Raw genomic sequence first — 4,661 nt, forward strand, 5'->3', positions numbered from 1 at the left:
TGTTTTTTTATTGTTAAATATCCTATGATTGTTTGGATGCTTTTAGAAAGTCTTAAAAAATTCTTTCAGTTCCAACTTTGTTGTGAAACAGAAAGGGGGAAGATCATACCCAACACAGGCTCCTCATGGACTCCTTGGAGGAGAGAATTGGAGGTCAGGATGGTACAAAAACTTCTCAGAGACTCAGTGTGGGAAGGAAAACCCTTAAAAGTACCTAAAAGTATTCCTAAATCCATAAAGTACCTTAAAAACCTTGAGTATCACAAGGCATAAATAGGCACCACTGAGTGTCAGTACAAAACTCACCAGGGACTCATTAAAGCAGATAACTGGGGCCATGATTGAACAAACATCTCACAAAGTCTTTATCAAAAGGGAAACACCAAGTACCTTAAAATGACTAAAGTACTTTGAAGCATTAATGAGCCCCACTGAGTGTTGTTACTGACAAAGCCTCTCCAAGGCCTAATTACAGCAGATAATTGGAGGCCATGATTCCACAAAACTCTCAGAGACTCCAAGGCAAAAGCCAAACCCAAATTCCTTGGAAAAGTCTGCAGTCCCTGGGAGCATTCAGGAGCCCCCAGGGCCATTCCTGAGCAAGGCTCCCCAGGGACTCCTTCCAGCAGATCCTTGAGGCCACTGGGATGTGGGCTAGCGGGGGATGCTGAGGGCAGGACAAGGGGCTGACAGTGCCCAGCCTGGCTGGGGCTGTGCCAGGAGGCCCCAGTGCCTCAGCACAAGGTGTCTCCTCCCAGCCATTGGTGGCACAGACCCTGCTCTGCCCAAGGACACCAAGACTTGGCTTCTCTTTGTTCCCACCTGTCATCATTGCCTCCAGTTCTCTGCTCTGCCTGGGGCCTGGGGACACTTTCTCAGTCATGTGCCTCTCTGAGACCCATTAACTGTCCAAGAAACTTTGGAGTTGGATTCTGCCTTGGAGTTCTGGAGAGGTTTCTTCAGCTCCCTCTCAGGAACTGATGTTCAGGGCCTGAGCACAAAGCCCCAGAGGCTCATTAAAGTCCTTGTGCTGTGTCTGTGCTGCTGAGCTGGGCTGGGCTCCTGGCACAGAGGCAGCTCCTGGTAACCAAGAAGAGCTTCAAAAGCACATTTCTCTTGATGAGCAGCTCTTCTGCCAGTCCAGCAGGGCTGGGGCACTGCCTGCAGCCACCCCGGGCACAGCACAGAGGCACAGAGAGCTTCAATCAGGCAGGGCTGGGAAGGTGCTGAGAAGTGCCTGGGGCAGAATCACTGCCAGCCCTTGGCACAGGAACCTCTGGCTGCAGGACAATGCAGCGGCATCTCCTGGAGCCATCTCCTAAAGCTGGAACATCGCAATGCCTACAGACCCTGTGAGTACATTCTCTGATTGTCTCTTGTGCAGAGCAGCCAGGGGTGCCCAGGGCTGTCCTGCACAGCAGGGTCCTGCAGCCCAGGGCGCTGTGCTGGGGCAGGGACTCTGCTGCCTGCCAGGGACAGCTCTCAGCCAGCCCTGGCAGCTGCTCCCAGCACGGGGGGACAAGGTCTGGGTGGGAGGAGACAGCTGGTAAGGCTTGGAAGTGTTCTCCTTGTGTGGGGAGGATGCTGCATTGTTCAGGACTGCTCCCATCCCAGCATTTAACTGCAGAACATTTCCAAGTAGATTATACAGGGAGCATAGTAAGGCAGGGGCAGCAGGAAAGGGGAAGTCCTGCATTTTTAATCTAATGTTTTGGGTTACCTGAATGGGAAATTGACCAAAGATATTCATTTCAGTTCAGCTTGAGGCAAATAAAAAAAAATTATCTCTGATCTAAACAAGTCAGGCAGTGACAGAAGTCATCACAGGGCCCCTCACAGGCAGCATCAATGACACTATTCCAACTTCCTCAGGGTTGCTTTGACAGAGCCATCAGAGTCTGCACAGCCAGAGCTGCCCCTGGGCAGTGCCTGAGCTGGGAGGGGTCTGCAGGGCAGAGCTGAGCCCCCAGGGCTGGGCTGGGCTCTGGCAGCACTGGCAGGGCCCAGCCCTGGGCACAGGGAAGCAGCTGCTGGCAGGGACAGCTCTGGGCAGCAGAGCCCTGGGCAGGCAGTGGGGGGAAAGTGCCCCCACGCTGTGCTGGGATATTTAAAGTCCTCTCCAAACCCAGTTATTCCATGATTTCTTTTGTTACAGATCCCCATGCTAAGGCACAGCAAATGTCCAACAGCAGCTCCATCAGCCACTTCCTCCTGCTGGCATTGGCAGACACGCGGCAGCTGCAGCTCCTGCACTTCTGCCTCTTGCTGGGCATCTCCCTGGCTGCCCTCCTGGCCAACGGCCTCATCATCAGCGCCGTAGCCTGCGGCCACCACCTGCACACGCCCATGTTCTTCTTCCTGCTCAACCTGGCCCTCACTGACCTGGGCTCCATCTGCACCACTGTCCCCAAAGCCATGCACAATTCCCTCTGGGACACCAGGAACATCTCCTACTCCGGATGTGCTGCTCAGCTCTTTTTCTTTCTGTTCTTCATTGGAGCTGCATACTATCTCCTGACCATAATGCGCTACGACCGCTACGTGTCCATCTGCAAACCCCTGCACTACGGGACCCTCCTGGGCAGCAGAGCTTGTGCCCACATGGCAGCAGCTGCCTGGGCCTGTGCCTTTCTCAATGCTCTCATTCACACTGCTCGTACATTTTCCCTGCCCCTGTGCCGTGGCAGTGCCCTGGGCCAGTTCTTCTGTGAAATCCCACAGATCCTCAAGCTCTCCTGCTCTAAATCCCACCTCAGGGAACTTGGGTTTTTTGCTGTTACTGCCTGTTTATCATTTGGTTGTTTTGTATTCATTGTTTTCTCCTATGTGTAGATCTTCAGAGCTGTGCTTAGGATCCCATCTGAGCAGGGACGACACAAAGCCTTTTCCACCTGCCTCCCTCACCTGGCTGTGCTCTCTCTGTTCATCACCACTGCTGTGTTTTCTCACTTGAAGCCCCCCTCCATCTCCTCCCCATCCCTGGATGTGACCCTGTCAGTTCTGTACTCAGTGGTGCCTCCAGCCCTGAACCCCCTCATCTACAGCCTGAGAAACCAGGAGCTCAAGGCTGCAGTGTGGAAACTGATGACTGGATGGTTTCAGAAACAATAAACTGCTGGCCAATTTCTGCAAATCACTTGAAATGAAAGTGATCTTTGATCCTTCTTGTTATTTTCATTTTGGGGGTTCTTTCTCTTTTTATTTTACTTTATTAATCTTGTTAACTAATAAATATAATTGTTTTTGCCATTTCTCATTGTGTTTCTCTCCACCTTCCCTGTGGCCACAAACTGTGTCAATGAGCTCTTGGTGCCTTTAAAGTAACTAAAAGATCTCCCAGCAGTTTTTTGCAGAGATGCCCTTTTGTTGCCTTCTCTGGAGCTGCAGCAGCCATGTCTGTGTGCAGAGCTGGGGGCAGATCAGTGCTGGCCCAGCAGCTGTGCCCAGCAGCAGCAGCATTTGGTGTTGCCAGTGCTGCTGCCGTGGCCCTGCCCCGCTGCCCTGGTGGCCCTGGTGTTGCTGCAGGGCCTGAGTGCTCTCGGGGCCGGGCACAGCCCTGGGGGTGGCAGTGCTCCTCATGGAGCTGCCAACAACATCCCCCCTCTGCAACCCTGGCCTCTCCCCCAGCTCACACCGGTGCCCCATCCTTGCAGGCACAGACACGGCAGCACTGGCTCAGCAGCCCCTGTTTGCATTGCACACAGCAGGGGGAGCACCCCCATGCTATTGGTGTGGGGACATGAACCTGAGGGAGCACAAATGCCATCAGCCCCTGGGGCCAGCAAGGGCTGGGGGACACCAGGGAAACCACTCAGCTTTGTCCTGGCCTCTGCAGTCAGCCAGAAAGTTTGTTCCCATCAGCTGGGAGTTTCCTATCCCACTACTGCAGGTGCTGTTTCTCAGAGCCAGGGCTGCCTGGCAGCCACCCCCAAACTGCCCCGAGCATTTCCTTTGCTTCACCTTTGCTTTCCTTCCTCTTTTCTGGTCCAGATTTCTTCCTGTTGCCCACCCCTGTTTCCTCCCCTGCAAACACCCCATCCCTGTTTGCCCTTTCCTCTCTGGCCCCACTCCCCATTGCCGTTCCTGACTTGGCCCCATGGGAACGTCCCTTGGGCAGCAGGATCATCCTACAAGTGCTGCAGGAATTGTCTGCAGGCTCCTGCAGTGCCTGGTGCTGCTCCCTTGCCAGAGGCACCCCAGGCCAGGAGGGCACATCTGGGCTGCTGTGTCTGGCTCTGGGGCTCCCTGTTCTGGGCAATGAGGAGGAGCTGCAGAGGCTCTGCAGGACTGACAGGATGGGCTTTGGGGCTGGCAGGAGAAGCTGAGGGACCTGGGCTGCTGGAGCTTCTGAAGAGGAGGCCCAGGGCTCATCCTGCAACTGCTCCAAGGGTGGATTCAGAGAATGCCAGAATCAGCAAGGGTGGAACAGGCCATGGAGATCATCAAGTCCAACCTGTGCCCTGACACTGTCTTTTCCCCCCTGAGCCTCCTCTTCTCCAGGATAAACAACCCCAGCTCCCTCTGTTGCCTTTCACAGGACTTGTGTTCCAGACCCCTCCCCAGCCTTGTTGCCCTTCTCTGGACATGCTCCAGCCCCTCCATGTACTTGCTAATTTGGGAGCCCAGAATTGGTCACAGCACTCGAGGTGCTGCCCAACCAG

At 54.4% G+C, this 4,661-nt stretch overlaps 1 pseudogene; it reads left to right on the plus strand.

The window, feature by feature from the left end:
• Positions 1–2,178: 2,178 nt before the first annotated feature.
• Positions 2,179–3,111, plus strand: LOC141727814 (olfactory receptor 14J1-like; annotated as a pseudogene).
• Positions 3,112–4,661: the final 1,550 nt, after the last annotated feature.

This window comes from Zonotrichia albicollis, unplaced genomic scaffold, assembly GCF_047830755.1.
Source record: "Zonotrichia albicollis isolate bZonAlb1 unplaced genomic scaffold, bZonAlb1.hap1 Scaffold_254, whole genome shotgun sequence".
Lineage (NCBI taxonomy): Eukaryota > Metazoa > Chordata > Aves > Passeriformes > Passerellidae > Zonotrichia > Zonotrichia albicollis.